The following is an 18,112-nucleotide window of genomic DNA, read 5'->3' on the forward strand; positions in this document are numbered from 1 at the left end:
TTGCAGGCAATCGTGCAACAGGTCACTGAAACAGGGTCAGATATAAGGGGAGATCAGGGTCCCCTACATGTGGCCCTGAGTGAACTATATATGGCCCCTAAAGCCAAAGATGAACATAATAAGATTGCCAGGATAGCGGCATATTTGTATCTATATATGGGAGCCATACAGGACAAATGTGCTGAAGGCCAAGATATGGCAAATAGGCAACAGATGGCATTAGAGAAGGCCCAATCTGATCTGGACTCTTCTGAGCAGAGGCTGCTCAGGAGCCAGGAGTCAGAAAAGGACAGCAGACAGTACATCACTAAAATAAAGGAGGATATGGATGTGCTGCAACAGGAAAAGGCGGACCAGGATACCAGATTTCTGGCCTTGCAGAAGGAGTACCAAGAAGGTTTGGACTCCCTACTGCAGAGCCAGAAAAAGCTGGAGCAACAATTAGATTTCAATAGGGCATGTGCCGAGCAGGTAGTCACCCTGCAAAGCCACCTAGATAGGGAGAAGACAGAGCAATAAACTGATTTTGAAAGACCTGGATACCCAGGCAGAGTTTGACCAGGAGTGCCAGAAAGCTGGTGCCTTCCAAAGGCAAAGGGACGACCTGGCGGCACAGATGCAGGCTCTTAGTCAGGAAAGGGATACCTTAGGCCAGGAAGTCTGCCACTTAAAAAGGAAAATGGAAGAAAATCACCTGGCCCTCCAGGGACTGGGTGACCTCCAAAATGAACACCAGAACTTGTTTAGAGCACACCAGGAGGGTGGAGGATGCTCTGGCAAGAAAGGAGCAGGCCAATAGGGACACAGCTCAGGAGGTAACCCTCCTGCAGCAGAGACTGGCCCAGTACTCCAGGACCAATCAGGAGGCACAGAGAGAAAATGAAGCTCTCTGTCAGCACAATGATAGGCTCCAGCAACAGGTAGCGATGCAGGAGAGACTGATAGAGTCTAGTAAGGCCTTAACTGAGGAACTGAAAGCGCAGGCTCTTGCATTGCAACAGGGAGGAGGGGCTGATAGAGACGAGGTGCGATGGGAAAGGGAAACGCCTGAGCATAACCTCAGGAGCCCTGGTACCAGAGGCCTTCATCTCTCCCAGTCCCTCACTCTGCCACCCCCATGTCTCCTCGCGCACATGAGCCCAGGGCCACGGAGATGGCAGATTACTATCCAGCTAGAAGTATGGGGCTCATAGGCCAGTACCTCCCAGGAATGGATGGGCGGGCATCCGGGTATGGGCACCCAAGCACAGTGCAATTTAGTGGGGAACCCCAGGAGAGTAGGCCCATTAAGGGCATCCTGAAAACCTCTGCCCAGTTAGGTCAGTGGGGGGGGGGGGTACCCATCAAATCCTGGCAGCAAGGAGGGATCTGAAGACTCCTCTGAGCATTACAGGACACAGGAGACCAGGTCCCCACATTCCGCCAGCCATTCCCAGGCTCGCAGAATCCGGGAAAACCTGGAAGATCAGACGGGCACCTCTGGGAGCAGTGCTTCTGAGTCAGAGGATGAATGGACCAGGGTTACCCGAACGAAAAAGGCCAATAAGGCAAAAAGGGCCTTGCTTAAGGACCCATTGAAACAAATAAAGGCAATCAGGAGCGTCATCACTCCTTATCATAAGAACGCCAAGTATTCCGTTTGGGAACACCTGGAGCTCTATGAGCAAATGATGGAGACTTTCCATTTGAAGGACAGCAGTAGCTGCATCCAGTACGTCAAATGGACATTCTCCCCAGAATACTCCAGTTTCTTTGCGGGGCTGGAGGACCAAAATCATTTAAGATGGTCCACCTATAAGGCGGCCATCTTGAAACATTTTTCTGTTCACAGAAATCCTCAAGAGGCTCGCAAGGCAGCCTACAATTTGCAATGTGGGGAGGACCAGGCCCCACAAGAGTTTGTGCAAGAATTAAAACGTGCTTTTGCGCAGACCACCAGAAGGGTGCGCACGGATAGCAGAGAATTTATGAATACGTTTTTCCATGCCTTACCCAAATACATAATGACCCAGCTCGTGAGAGATTTTCATGAGAAAAGATCTTTAGACTGGGTCATTGAACAGGCTACCCGGATCTATGAGGTGCAGAAGCCTATCGAAAATAAAAATAACGCGCCGAAAAACCCCAAAACCAACAGCACCCCTGCACCCCTACTGCTGCCAAGGTGGCAGAGGTAAAGGTTGCCCCCGTTTTAGATTTGGAGATGGGGGGGCCTAAAAACCTGCCTGCACCAAATAATTCACAGCCCAGAAGGCCCTCGGGCCAGTCACAGACAGGGAGTCGAGGAGGTAGTCCCACAAATGGGGTCCCCCGCTCCCCTGACTATGTAAGTCCCGGCTATAAGGGAAACCGACCAATCCTGGGTTATGTGTGGACTCCTCCAGCCCAAGGGGGGGATCCAGCCAAGCACCTAACCCAGGGAACTTCCCTCCCAACTTCCCACAGGAGGGCAGAAATTCTCCAAATCCTGGGCAGAACTTTTTCCCCCGGTATCCACCCAATTTCCCGCCCCAAAATCATCCATCCTTCTTTCCCCAATTCCCTGAGCCCAGACAACCTAATCCGGGAGAGGGGAGGCCAAGGGTGGAGGGGTACCAAAATCTTCCCAACCAGGGGTACTACCAGAGAAGGGATAGCTACCCTTCCCGGGATCAGCCCAGGGGAGAAAATAGAGCCCCGTATCAGCCTGAGCGGGTTTCCCCAGTTAGAGCGCCAGGTCCAAAATATGGCACGGGATCTGGGTCACATACTGAGGGCTCAACAGAACCCTCAGATGAGCATGCCACCGCAGAATGCCCCAAACTCTGGACCCGGTGCTCCAGAACAATGACGGGGGCAGCACCCCGATAACCCACCAGTTCCCAGGGAGGAGGCACAAGGGGAAGGGGGGTGTAAAGCCTTGGAGGAAGCTTCCTTCCCAACTTGTAAACAGCCTCTGGAAAACCAGGAACCGGAAACAAAATCTCCTACCCCTGAAAGTCTGCCATACAAAGGAGCAGAGAGGAGGTAGGAGAAACAAAGGACCCAAACAGACCCACTTGGCAGAGGAGGTACAGGTCTTCCAATTTGAGGGAGAGGGATCCTCAGAAGATCCTGGGAAAAGGATCTTCTCCTTCAGAGATGGGGGAACTCCTCCCAAGGAAAAATGGGTCCCAAGGGATGCCAATTCAGACTGAGGAGATGGGGAGACTGAGCTACCGCCGCCCATCATCTCATCCCAGAACCGACAATACCAAAATCCTGTGGGTCAAACCCATCCTGAGGACTGCCTCCAAAAGGGGGGGGGGGGGGGGTGGCCCAGAACCCGAAACCATTTCCAGTTGCCAACTTTTTCTTTCAGATTCCCCAGGCTCTCCACAGAATTCTGCCCAAAACCAGAAAGTTAGCCCACCAGTTGACCAAAAATGTGCATTATCTGTGCCCCCTTGAGGAGAAGGAGGGAAGATACTATGCCCCGGTACAAGTACAGGGGCAGGGTACAATTTTGGCACTGGTGGACACTGGATCCCAAGCTACCCTTCGGTCCAAAAGGGCCTTTTAGGAACTAAATGCAGGAAGGGGGGAGAATTACCGTATTCCTCTCACCCCTCTTCCTGGACAACTGCAGAACTTTGACGGGAAGGAAATTCCTGTTGAGGGGACTGCAGATTTGGACATCAAAATTGGGCGACACAAGGTGAAACACCCGGTCATAGTAGTGACTCCAGAGGGCATCCCTTGTTTACTAGGGAATGACCTCCTGAGAAGGTTGTCACCCCTAATAGATTGCGTAAACAAGGTCCTCTGGACCCGGACTAGCCGACCAATAAAATTAAAACAGAGTGTCAACCATGTTAGTTTAAATGGCACCTGCCACATGGTTGAACAAAAATCTGACCAAGTAGAATTTCACTTCCAGAACAACCAGATTCCAGATGTGACAGTAATAGCAGTAGGACAACAGACTGGTGATGGGGGGGGTCCTCTATTTCTGAAAATCAACCTTCCTTCCAGTTTAAGGTGGTATTCCACACTGGAAGGAAACACCCTGAAATTCTTCACTAATCCACAATCAGAAACTCCCACTCCTATAGTCCAGAAAGATGTGAAATCAGCTCAGAGCCTGGCTGATATTCAGCGAATTGGGTTGGGGTAAACCCAAGTCCATTAGTCAACATAGAACATGACACCATTCCAATAGAGGTGGATAACAGCGACTTAAAGAGTATTACTCTGGCCGCAGGCATCATTATTGGAATGGCGGTTGATGACCGACATTTCTCCATTGATCTAGGAAATGAACTGTTAGGACCAATCCCCAAGGACTGTTTTGACAGTGACAGTGATGACAAAACAACACCAGACAGGATCTTCACCCGGGATGGGGGGGAACTTCCTGGTGTACACTTCTTGCACTTACGGTAAGGAAGATGTGACTTGTGACTTCAGGAGGGATGGGGTGATTTTCCAGGTCCATGAGGGCTGCCTTTCCCACCTGAAGCCTCCAGTCCAAATCAGCACTCTGACCAGGGACTTCTCCACCCAGCTGGAGGAGGCCGCTGAGATAGCCAAACCAGAAGTCTTTCCAGGCTTCAGGCAGATGGTGGAAGAGAGAGCCAACCTAGCTGATGCCTGTGTGACTCTGGAACAGAAGCAAAAGTTGAAACAAGTTTTCTTGGAATTCCAAGATCTCTTTGCGGTAGACTCATATGACTGCGGTCGCACCGACATCCACACCACAACAATTCCCACGGACCCTGGAATGACTCCAGTGTTTGTGAAGCAATATCGCTTGCCTCTCGCATCCATGGAGTCCCTTACTGAAATAATTAAGAACCTTGAGTCCCGGGGAATAATACGTCCAGTACACAGCACCTTCAATAATCCGGTGCTGGGAATATTGAAGCCAAACGGCCAGTGGAGACTCTGCGCCGACCTTAGGGAGCTCAAGAAACGGGTCCATACTTCCCGATGGCCTCTGCCCTACATTGACCAAGGGCTGGCCCAGATTCAAGGGTCACAAGTATTCACTGCAATAGACCTGACCAATGGATACTGGACCGTGCCTGTCAGTAGGGAGGACCAATACAAACTGGCTTTTACCTTTGGGGGCCAGCAGTACACCTGGACCCGGACTCCCTTCGGATACCTCAACTCCGGCAATGAATTCAACATTTTCCTACATAAGGCCATGCCCGACCTGGGTGCGAGGGGTAACCTGGCTTATGTAGATGATGTCCTCATCAAAGGTTCATCTGTGGAGGAACACATAGCGGAGATCCGTTATGTTCTGACACAGTTGAGGGCCGCCGGAGCAAAACTTTCCTTTCAGAAAGCACAGTGGTGTAGAACCCGTGTTAATTTCTTGGGGCATGAGATTACTCCTCAGGGTCTCTGTGCCCAAGAAAATAAAGTGGAAGCACTCCAGAAACTGAAAGACCCCACAACTCTGCGGGAACTAAGGAGCCTCCTTGGACTGACTAATTACAGCAGAAAGTTCATTGAAGGCTACGCAGAGATCACTAGACCCCTGATTCATCTCTTGAAGGGGGGGGGTCAAGTGGGAATGGGGTCCAGAACAATCCGAGGCGGTAAGACAACTCAAAAGAAGCCTCTCACAAGCGCCTTGCCTAGCTTACCCTGTCAGAAACAAGGAGTTCTTCCTGGAGACAGGGTTCTCTAATACGTGCTTGACGGCAGTATTATACCAAAAGCATAACAAGGTCAATAAAGTTATGCGAGCAAAACTTTATCCTCTGTGGAGGAAAAATTCAACGATTGTGAGAAGGCACTCCTGGCAACGGTGTGGGCATTGAAGAATTACCGCCCGTTTATCCAGGGGGAACACATCATAGTGGAGACTCCACACCAGCCTCTGCAATATCTCCAAAGTGACAGAATCCGGGCCGGAAATGTGAGTAATTCCCGAATTACTTCCTGGATTCTGTCAATGCAAGGCTTTCCTGTAGAGGTCAGATATGGCCAAAACAAGAAGAGTCCCCTCGTGCAAGGTCTGGCTGACTTGCATGATTGTGCCAGAGAAAACTGTCTCGAGGACGAAAGTCTAAAAATCAAGGACAACATGGAGGCATACCTTAATTCCCCACACAAAGTCTTTGAAGAAGACAAGTGTGAGGGAATGCCCACCGTCTTTGTGGATGGATGCTCGTACCATGTTGACGACAACGGGGAGAAAGAACTGGTGGCCGGCGTAGGGAATGCATGGGTGAATGAGTCACCAGAACCCTCCGCTGGATACAAAATTGGTCCCCGAAGTAGTCAGGTGGCAGAATTGATGGCTGCGCATCAGGCCATCCTCACTGCTGTCCAACATCAACTCCAGGAACTGGTCATAATCACAGATTCGGATTATGTATGGAACGGGTTCGTGGAGCACCTGGTTAATTGGAAAACCAGAGGCATGTTATGTGCTAATAACAAACCCTTGAAACATGGGAAGTTAATCCAAAACATTGATGATCTGGTCACATCGAATGGGATGACCATCTACTGGAAAAAGATCAAGGGTCATTCCAAAGTAGAGGGACCAGACAAAACTGGAAATGACTTAGCTGATCAGCTGGCCAAAACCGGGGCCATCCAAGGGGATCTACTAGAAATAGAGTCCCTGTTGGGGGAAATCCAGGTCACTGCTATCACTAGGTCCCAGACAAATGCTCTCAGTGATCTTTCAACTGCACAATGGAGTAAGGAGACCCCTGATGCTGATTTAATTACAGCTCAGAAGGGGGATCCAATTATTGGTAAGTTTTACCAACACCTTGAGGACCCTGAGAACTTTCCCCTGACGGATACCGATTACATTGGGAAAGAGGACCTTAGAGTATTGATGAAATGTCCAAAAATGTTCCGAATCCAAGACGGTTTGCTGGTAAGGAAATCCAAAGCTGGCCATGATCAGTGGGTGGTTCCTACCTCATTCCGAAGCCTGATGTTAAGTCACGCCCATGATGCGGCCACCGCCGGTCATAGGGGGTTTCACACAACACTGGAAATCTTAAGAGAGGTTGCATACTGGCCACACATGGGCCAGGACCTCAACCAATATTCGAAGGGGTGTCTTGTGTGTGCACAATTTCAGCCATCATCCCTCACACACTGTGCGCCTCTCCAAAAGAGGGGGATGACACTGCCATGGTCAGATTTGCAAATCGACTTTGTAGGCCCTGTGATTCGCTCGTCTAGAGGAAACAAGTACATGTTGACCGTTACATGCTTGTTTACCAAGTGGGTGGAATGTCTCCCAGCCCCAAACTGCAAGGCAGAAACAGCAGCTGCCCTGATGATTAACCACATCTTTTCCGGTTTTGGTCTACCTCGAAGGATTGAGTCAGACAGGGGTAGCCACTTCACCAGTGAAGTAATGACAAAGATGTGGGAGATACTGGGGGTCAAAAGAAAGCTACATATTGCTTACCGGCCAGCTTCTTCTGGAGCAGTGGTGAGATATAACCGAACCATTGTGAGCATCTTAAAAAAGTTTGTGGCAGATTCTGGGCCAAGTTGGGATATCCGATTACCTCTGGTCCTAATGGCCATCAGATCTGCAACCCCTTCATCTGCAACCAAAATGTCACCATTTGAGTTGATGACTGGACGCAAGATGGTGCTTCCCCAGCATTTGCTCTACATGACCCAAGAGCAGACACTGATAAATGCCTCCACAACTCATGAGTATGTGGAGAATTTAAGGAAACACCTTCAACATGCTTTTGCCTATGCTCAGCGGAATCTAGAAAGATCAGCCGAGAGCATGAAGACCCACTATGATTTAAAAACTACCCGAAAGGAATATAAGGTGGGTGATCGGGTCTATCTATACAATTTCCAAAGGAACCAGGCCAAACAGCGAAAATTCTTGCCTACATGGAAGGGACCGTGTGAAATTATATACAAAATCTCCCCAAAGGCGGTTTGGCAGAGGGGGAAGACAAGTGGGTACATATAAATCAGCTAAAGTGTTGCCATCCCAGGCACACTCTGCAACAACTGGAGGAATCCACTGGAATCCCAGAGGGGGCCGCTCCAGATTAATTCAGTTCCAACCCTAAAATATCCCACATATAGTCTCTAAAATATTATACACTTGTAAGCCACTGTCTTTGAATGATAACTTGTATCTCAAAAGTAAAATGTTAGGTATGTTAAAGTATAAAATGTATATGTCTGCCACACCATTAATAGTGGTGGAAAAATGTCTACGAATAGGTATTGCCGCTTTTCCTTTGTCGTCCTAGGAGAAAGAAAACCTGGAGACTGGCCAAAGAGGACGATCCGGAGACCGGGAGCAGAGACCCAAGGGGCCCAGGGTACCGCCCAATCCTCCCATCAGGACCAGCAAGGAGAACTGATTGATCGACTGGAGGGAGGAAAAGATGCTGAACTGTGCCACCTACAGGATTGGAAGAAGATAATGGGGACATACCAGCGCAAGGGCTCAAAACCTCCTTTGCACCCGACTTCCCTTCGACTTGAATCAAAGCACAGTCAGGCGGGGGGATTTGTCATGGGTTTTGACCCATGTTGAATCAATAGACTGGGTAGATGTGGGGATGAGCTGTCGCCGGCCATTATTCTATGCCAGAACAAACTAAATCAATAGACTGGGTGGATGTGGGGATGAGCTATAGCCGCCCACCTTCACGCCAGAATAGGAGACCTGCGCAGTTGGCACGAGACCACTCCAAAGATACAACCTTCTTGTGGGGAATTCATTTTCTTAATCCCAAAAATGGTTGCATTACCAGTACTCACCACTATCAGAAAGCCAGCGTTTTAAAACCACCAGACTTTTGTGTAAAACTGAACAAATGAAACAAAACCAGACCAAGGAAAGACTTGCTAAGAGGTGGATACAATGTAAAACTATATTCTGAAATGACTTGAAGGGAGTAATTATTTAATGTATAGGTAAAAATTGTCAGTTTGATTTGAATGTAGAAAACTGGGAACAAAAAGTGACATTTAGCTGAAACCTGGCTTAATGAAACTGAATTCTGCCTGACAACTACCCCCGACAGGAGTTGATACTGGATCAACAGCTGTGTTCCCAGGCCTGGCTGCCAGGCCTGGCTGCATCCTGAGGTCACATGGCCCTGTTGATTAGATTAGGGGTGGAGCAGCTGGGGACTACAGGGAGTTGAACAAAGGCCTGTCCTGGACTCAGGCAAATGTTATATTGGGGGCGTCGTAAAAGTGGCTTCCTCTTAGGGGAAACTGGGAGGGGCAGTGCCTCTGCTAGCAGCTGAGCTTGGGGGAAGTGGATAAACCAGTTATTCCACCCTGTGATGTGGGAAGCCACACCACTTTTCGACCAGGGCATAATTTTAAAAAGATAGATAACTCAAAGTGCGGACTTGTCAGAATTATATAAGTAATATCATTATTTTTGTGATTTTTCTGTGAACATTTTAAGGGGCGTTAGGACCCTGTGGTGTATTCTGGGGGGTTGCTAGCGGAAAATAGGGTCTCACTCCAAATGTCTGCATGTTAAAAATCTGACACTTCATCAATTAATGTCCATACTCCTTGCGCACATGTGTGTAATTTTGGGTAAATGTCCGATATTGCAAAACCAGTTAAAAAGCGCAAAATGTTGTCATTTTTGAATGCAAGCCCCCAGGAAGATCAGAGGCGGACAAGCATGGACTATAAGGAATATATAATGTGCACATGTAATTTCAACAAATTGTATATCTGGGAAGGATGTATTTGAATCAAATATAGATTTGTGGGCAAACTGACCAGGGGAGGTTCCTCTGACCATAAAACCTACAGCATCACTCTGACTCACATTTCCTTCCCCCAATCATGGGAGAGGGGAGAATTGGGCAAATGACAAGTAGAGAGGGGCCGGCTTAGCTAGGCCCAGATACACACCCATTTTCAAAACACATAAAAAGAGACTGCTGGGACAGGTAGGGACATTCAATTGCATTTGCTGCGGAGCATGCTGACCGACGACTTCACATCCAGAGATCCAGACTTCAAATCCATCAATCTCCAGAACCTGTAGCAGTACCCAGAAAGCAGTGTTACATCCAGAATCCAGAGAGGCTAGACCAGTAGAGCAGAGCTGACCCAGATCACTGTGAAGTGCCGAGACCAGAACCGGAGTCCAGTCCAAAACCTGACCAGATCCGTGGCGAGGCCTATTTCAAATTTATATTGTGAGTACCTAGCAGAACTGTGCAGAACCAATCTCTTAGTTAAAATAATCTAATCCAAACTATTTTAACCTAAGTAGAACAGCCTCCTAGAAATCGTGTCATCTGTCATGTGTAAAGCTGCACAACTGTCACCTGTCAATTCTGAAGCTGCAAGCTGTCACCTGTCATTTTGAGTTTACTTTAAATCCGAAAAACTACCTTTTTTTTAATCGTCCATATCTCTGGAACCGTTTGTCCTAGGAACTTGGTTTAACTTTCCGTAATCACGATTCACGCACTCGCGAATTTTGCCGCGATTTGGCCTGATTTCTTTACCTGTAAAAAGATAGCAGCTTTTTGCTTTCCTCTGCTAAAGATTTGTTTGCCTCTTAATAACCATCCTTGAATCATTGCTAAAGTGAGCCTGAGCTCATCCCAAGTATCTCTCACTCACCCTGAACCTCCTAAAGGGAATTAAAAGCATTTTCAGCATATTTCTCACTTCATTGCCACCACATTCAAAGCACTTGGGCCTGTGTTTTAAAACTCATACCGGTTTTCTCTAAGCTTGCTGGGGGGGAATTGAATTTCGTATTGTATTTGATTGCATTCCTGAGAACTGTGTGTGTTACTTCCATCTCCTTCCATTTCTTACATTACATAGGGGAGGGGGGTGAATTGCCAGAGAAAAAGTGATTATCTTATCTTTTGCTAAAATCATATCAAGTATTTCTGTACTGCATTTTATTCCTCATTGCTTTTCCCTTGAAATCATAAAAGTATTTTTGCTACTTTATCCATCCTACACCAACTCCTCATTGATTATAAAGAAGTGTGCTAGTGTCAGATTACCCCTTGTTGATTAACATTATATTTATAAGGGCGATATCGATTATTAATTTATTATAAAAGCGTGGTATCTATATTTTGTTTTATTTCTCAAATAAACCTTTTAAACTTGCAAAACAGAACTACTTCTTGGCTCAGTGGGGTCAGGGGGATTCTACGAGAGGGGTGTTATATAGGGGTAGTCATCCAGAACTCATGAACTGGAAATAAAGATATATGAATAAGGGTTTCCATTCAGTATCCCAGACTAGGCATCGACTTAGCTGTAGTGTTGAATTGAATCCTCTACAGTCAGCTCAACATCACTCAACCTACGAGGGATGATTTATACATAGGGAGGAACAACACTCTTATGATCACAAAAGAAAGCACAATAGATAAGAAATCAGATTTGACAGGAAGCAGTGTGCTTCTTACAATGGAGTGAGTTTGAGTGACATTCGGACCAGGTTGTGGAGGGGAGTAAATGAGTCACCGGGGACAATACACGGGTGGATAACCAACAGTATACATTTTTAAGTGAAGGTAGGTGGTACGGCCAGCTGTGTTAGAGATGTGACCATGATGGATAGAGTGCTAGAGTGAAGGCAGAGAAAGTGATGGATGTAGGCAGGTTAGAGGTGAAGGAAAAATGTTAGCTATAAAGGCAGATGAGAGGTAGCTTAAGAGGGTAACTATTTGTTTTTGAACAAATTGGACTATTGGGCTTACTGTGACTACTGTACTTTCTCGGATGTCCGGGGGAAGAGAATTCCATGCAAGTGGAGCAAGAAGAGAGAAAGAGCGAAAGCAAGAGGAAGCACAGGGAGAACAAGGTGCCAACAGGGTAGTCAGGGAAGCAGAGCGGAGATTACGAGAAGACTTGTATTGTTGGATAGAGAATAGATAGGATGGTGTTTTACCATGGATACATTTGTGAGCCAGAAGAAATTTAAATCTAGCCCTGTTTTGCATCGTCAACCATCCAGCCTGGTGACGGTGCGAGGAAATAGGTGTGAAGTGAGGAAATTCAAAGAGAGTCCTGGTAGCGAAGTTAATGATCTTGTTGAGAGGACAGAAAGCATAGTTGGGGAGACCAAATAGGATGCTGGCACAGTAGTCCACTTTAGAAAAGACAAAAGTGGTTACAAGAAGGTTGGCGGTGTTGAAAGGAAGTAGGTGTCTGATGTTCCTAATATTTAGGAGGTTGAGGCGAGCCACTGTTGCAGTTTTGGAGATGAAACTAGTGAAGGTGTGCAACGGGTCACAGATGACTCGGAGGTTTCTAGCCGGAGAAGAGTAGGTGACAGTGTCAGGTGGGAACTGGGTAGGCAGGGGAAGAGATGAGAGTATGGCAGGGAAGAAGAGCACCTCTGTTATGGGAGAGTTGACATCACAGTGTGAAGCCATCCAATAGTTGATGGCACATTTTGATGGAGAACTCAGTAGAGTTCAGGGAAAACAAAGATGATTTGGGTGTCATCCGCAAAGAGTTGGCATGATAACCCAAAGGAGGAGACGACAGTGACAGGAGTGATTTGAGAGTTGTTGTTGCTCCAGGTGACAAGGTGCCAGTGCCAGGTAAGATTCAATCCAGGTAAGGGCTTGATTGTGAATCCCAAGAAGAGAGAGAGTATTAAAGAGATGAGAGTGATCAACGATGTCAAAGGCAGCAGACAGGGCAAGGAGAATTAGGATAGAGGATAGGTTGGAATGCTTAGTAATGAAGTTGAAGACATTCATGAGAGCAGTTTCCATGGAGCAACAGCAGCAGAAACCTGCTTGTAGAGTCTTGAATGTTGTGGGTATCTAAGATATTTGTAACATGGTTGAACCCTTTCAAATCACTTTAGAGTAGTGTGAAAGGAGAGACGGATGGTGAAACGTTCGGGTCAGCCCCTTGCTTTTTTAATTTTTTTTTTTTTAGGAAAGGGATGTCCGTGCCATTTTTGAAAATAGAGGAAAAGCAAGCAGAGTTGAAGGACAATAGACTTGACTAGCTGAGGAACAAGAGGGTCTAATGGGACACAACAAGGGTTAGCCTTCATTAGTAGAGATAGGACTTCTTCAGTATTGGTGCGACTAAAGTGAGAGATAGAGGCAGAGGTGATTGTAGAGTAGGCCGAGTGTAGGATGTAGGAAGAGGGAGTATGATTATGGTCAGGAGAGCCTTTCATTTTGGAACTTTTTGCAGTAAAGTGAGAATGTTGTTGATAGTTATAGGTTTAGTAAGGACAAGTTTAGGGTGCTTTGTAGCCGGCGAGGATGGTTGGAGCGAGAGTCATGAGGGGGAAGGTAGAATTTGTTTTTCGATCCATCAAGTGAGGATTTGAAAGAGTTCTGGGCCAATTTGCGCAGCAGCATGTCTATGCAGAGTCATTGTATGAATGGGGTGACCCATGGTTCAGATGCTGAGATTAGGGGTGAAAGTTAGCAGTGGGATGTGAGAAGAGAAGGAGTAATGTAGGGATTGAGAGCTGAAGAAAGCAGTATTAGTGGACGAGGCAATGGGTGTGAAGGAGTGGAGTGAGAATTGTAGGTCACAGAGAAAGGGAGTAATGGCAGAAGTTTTCAATGTTCTTTTAGTAATATGCAAGATAATGTAAGCGCCATCTGAAACATCGGGCAAATTGGCTAGATAATCGACTGTTAACTTTTAGAGTGTTTGTGAGTGTGCATGAAGGAGCATTGGGACACATCAAGAATAAATGTAAACAATAATGGTTCATATATCTGACATGGTTATAATATGCATGTCATGTTCAAGTTAGTTTTGTGACAATGTACTAGTACTCCCTGGGGGAGGCGGGAAGCCTGCTTTTAATGTAGCTCTTGCTAAAACCATCTTTATTTGGACACCTTACAGCATTTATTAAGTCCCCACAAAATCACTATGCTTGCTATAGGTACCATGCCATTCTAATGAAATTCAGTTTATTACTTTTTTATAATTGTGTTATAGTTTGTATTGTTCAAACAAACATTTTGCAATCTACAAAAAACAAAACAATACAAATTACAGTAGACCACTTACATTTCATTTTACCATATCAATTCATGAACACAAATAAAAAGAAACATAATTTCAGTACCACATTAGATGGATTCTAAAATTTCATAAAGCGGGTATAAAAATGTGCAAAATGCTTAAGTCAATAATATGTGATGTCCTTCCATAAATCCACGCAACATCCCTGCTGCAAGTAGGAAACTCAATAAGAAACTTTGCAAGAGGTTTCCTCGTTTGCAGTATCGCAGCCAATTCCCTCCATTTATAGGTATACACTGCGTCCACGGTTATTAACCAACTTCTCTAATAGAGTTTCTGGTTTACTGTTAGGTTATTTACCAAAGTCACAGTATCCACATGCATGCTGGAGAAAAGTGCACTGCTAAAATCAACAAAATGTGCTCATCTCTGCAATGGATTTGGCCTGGAGCAGCCCTATAGATGAGGGGTGTACCGGCCACCTTTACTCACTAAAAATAGGCAAATACTCCCAAAAAGAAATGGGGAGTAAAAATACTTCCAATAAAAAAAAAGAAATGGACACATAGGAGGTTGTGCCCCTGCTTTCACCCAAACCAATCCATGCATTTGTTTGGACCAGTAGTTCATGTAGCATCACAGGAAGAAACAACTGGAATTATGGAAAAAGTAAAATGCATCTTTTAATGTGCATGAATAACTTGGTGCAAAGTAGTATTTCTCACAAAAATTATTATTTTTATGTTGAACATATTTGTACTAGTTTATAAAATACTCCCATTGAGAACGGGACTCGTTTTTACTCCCCAAAAAATAAAGTAAAATACTGCCACTTCAAAATCTTATCTGGAGCACTGGCCTGGAGTATAACTCTTAGATCCTCAAATAGGGAGTTGCAAAGGGGAATCGTCTTCTAAACAACCAAATGGCTTTGCTCTATATTAAACCCAGTTCAGATCTTAATACACTACTGGGAAACAACATTGGGAGGCCTAATACCTTTTTCCATATGAGCTCTTCCTCTCAGTAAGGAAATTCCCAATACTCGTCTACCATTTCTTTTTTTTTTTCCAACATTTCTTTTATTATTTTTGGCATAACAAGTTACAGGTTCTCTGAGTGTTACATACTTAGTAGGCTAGTTATAGCCTTCATGAGAGAAAAGCGGCGCTTGATGTAACATTGTCATAGCAAGTTATGCATTAACTTTACAAAAACACAATTGATAATACCAACTGAGGAAGGGGAGCGGGGGAGGGAGGGTATGGAGCTTTATGCACAATAGGAACAGAGGACTTCTTAGTTCAACGATGGGGTCGTTTCAGGGAGTCAGTGTGGCTCTCCGGCTGTGTTTCGGACTGGATTTTCAAAGTGGGCTCGGCCCAGTTAGGGGGCTGGATTAGTTGACTGCTAGTGGCACGAGGGTGTAGCGGAGCCCTGTCAGGCCTCGGGCTTAGTTTTAGACATGTTTTTTTTAATTTTTCAGTCCTGATTTTCCATCCAGGGCAGAGTTGGGGGCTGTCTTGCCATCCCCGGGAGTTGCTGAGCATAGTCCATGAAGGGGGCCCATGTGCGTTCAAATTTGGGCTTGTTGCCTAGTCTGATAGCCGTGACTTTCTCGGCTGCCACAATTTCCCAGCATTTGGCCCACCACATGTGTGTGGATGGGCCCTCTGGATTTTTCCAAAGTCTGGCGATGGCGATTTTGGCGGCTGTCAGGAGGTGTGAGCATAGGTCCGCCAGGCAGCCTGTGAGGGGGAATTGGCCGTCTCCTGTAGCCCCCAGTAGCACGATTCCTGGGTCCCAGGGGATGTTGAGCCCGGTGATTGCTTTAATCTGTTCTAAAATGTTCTTCCAGAATAGGGCGGCTTTTGGGTACGACCAGAAGAGGTGGAACAAGGTTCCTCGTTCCGAGCACCCTCTCCAGCACTGATCAGGGATCGATGGGTTACACTTGTTTAGTATAACTGGGGTTCGGTACCATCTGTGGCAGACTTTAAATGCGCTTTCTTTGTTACGCATTTTGAGCTTTTTTGTGCTCGGGACCATATATGTTGCCATTCCTCGGGTTCAATCGGTCTTCCGATGTCTTCTTCCCATTTCAGCATGTATGGTTCTTTTTTAGTAGGGTCTGATCTGTCCAGCATTTTGTACAGAGCAGAGATTTTCCCTTTCGGGGGATTTGCTGTGAGGGTTCTAATGCCGTTAATTCTCTGCTGCCCGGTTTCCTGACTTGTGGGTTCGACAGCCAGTGCCTCAGTTGTGCGTAGCGGAACTTTTCAGTTTCTGGGATCTTGAATTTTGCTTTGCACTCCTCAAAGTTTAGGGGGCGCCCGTCCTCGAAGAAATCCGTCATGGTTTCCAAGCCGCCTGCCCTCCACTCTGTAAACTGGTTTGGTGAGACTCCCGGGGAGAAGTCCGGGTTCCCCCAGATCAGTGTGAGGGGGCCCATTGAGCCCCTGCAGTTCCACCGGCAGGCTGCCTTTTTCCAATTGGCAACCGTGTTCCTTGTTGCTGGTAGGGGGCCCAGGTCTTGGGTCCCATTGGGTTCTTTGGAATGGGGCAGAGCTTGTAGCGGGGTCTTACTCCAATCTTCTTCCAGTTGTAACCACCTGGGGTGGTTAGCGCTGAGCTTCCAGGCAAAAGCTGGGACCAATTGGGCTGCTAGACAGTATCTCGCCATGTCTGGGACCCCTAAGCCTCCCAGGGTTGAGCTTCGCAGCATGATGCGTTTCGGGATACGAGACTTCTTTCCTTCCCAAACGAGGTTCAGGATCTCTTTGGAGCTTTGGCAGGGTCTTTTCTCGGATCGCCAAAGGCAATGCTTGTGCATAATATAGCAGTCGTGGGGTCAGATTCATTTTTATTGCCGTGATACGGCCAAACCAGGAGATTTCTTGTGTTTTCCAGCGGTTGATGTCAGTTTTCAGGGCTCTGAAGGCTGCCGGAAAGTTTGCTTTATACAGCCTCTCAGTGTTGTTGGCTATCTGGACTCCTAGGTAGCTGATGCTGCTTTTTGCCCAGGGAATTCCGAACTCCTCCTCGAGATTGGATTTGTGCGTGCTTGGGATGTTGATGCCAAGTGCTACTGATATGGCTATGTTTATCGTAAACCCTGAGACTGTACTGAATTCTTCTAGGGTTCGCCATAGGGCTCTTATTGATTCAGCTGATTGGGTGAGTGTGAGGAGCACATCGTCTGCGTATAAGGCGATTTTGTAGGTTTCTTTTTTGAACATGAGGCCATGTATTGATGGATTTCGGCGGACCCTGTCCGCGAACGGCTCCATTGATAAGGCGAAGATGAGTGGGGAGAGTGGACATCCTTGCCTCGTCCCCCGGGTTATGTTTATGCTGCCAGATTTGGCCCCGTTGAGGCATAGACGGCTTTTGATAGATGGCTAGGACCCATTTTATGAAGTTTGGGGTGAAGCCGAAATGTCGTAGGGTTTCCTTTACATAGCCCCAGTAGAGCATATCGAAAGCCTTGTGCGCGTCTAAGGAGAGGACTGCTAGCCTTGAGCCCAGTCTCTTTGCTGACTCTATGATGTTGATGGGTCTGCGGATATTGCCTTGGGTGCCCCGACCCGAGATGAAGCCTGCTTGATTTGGGTGAATGATCTTGGGGAGGAGGGGGGCCAGACGGTGTGCCAGGATTTTGGCGAATATTTTCACATCGTTGTTCAGCAGCGTTACAGGTCTGTATGATGCACATAGCGTTCTGGCTTTCCCCGGCTTTGGGATCAGTACTGTTATTGATTCATTCATAGACGTTGTCGTAGAGCCCGTGGAGAGGAAGGAGTTGAACAGGTTCGCCAGCTGCGGAGCTAGCAAGTGAGCACACTTCTTGTAGAATTTTGAGGATAGCCCATCTGGCCCGGGCGCTGTGTTTTTCAGGTGACGGATCGTTTCGCTAACCTCCTCCACTGATATTGGGTCCTCCAAGTCCGGGAGTGAAGGTGATGGCTGCGGTTTTGGGATGGGGGGCAAGAATCGAGTAGTGGGTGAAGTTGACGTTGGAGGTCCAGCCATAATTTCCTTGTGGTGCTGCACCATTATCTCCAGCTTGTCAGGGTCCCGGTGGTGTAGAGCGCCATTTTTGTCTAGCAGGGCTTGGATTTGGTTCCTGGTTTGAAGCTTTTTCAGC

General features: G+C 46.9%; 1 protein-coding gene across 4 annotated transcripts in view; it reads right to left on the reverse strand.

The window, feature by feature from the left end:
• The window catches only part of CEP43 (centrosomal protein 43), an 816,584-nt gene that overhangs the window by 762,888 nt on the left and 35,584 nt on the right, over nucleotides 1–18,112 (reverse strand). The gene's annotated exons all lie outside the window — the stretch shown is intronic.

The sequence above is a fragment of the Ambystoma mexicanum genome, chromosome 4p (assembly GCF_040938575.1).
Source record: "Ambystoma mexicanum isolate Mex_15411 chromosome 4p, UKY_AmexF1_1, whole genome shotgun sequence".
NCBI classification, from domain to species: domain Eukaryota; kingdom Metazoa; phylum Chordata; class Amphibia; order Caudata; family Ambystomatidae; genus Ambystoma; species Ambystoma mexicanum.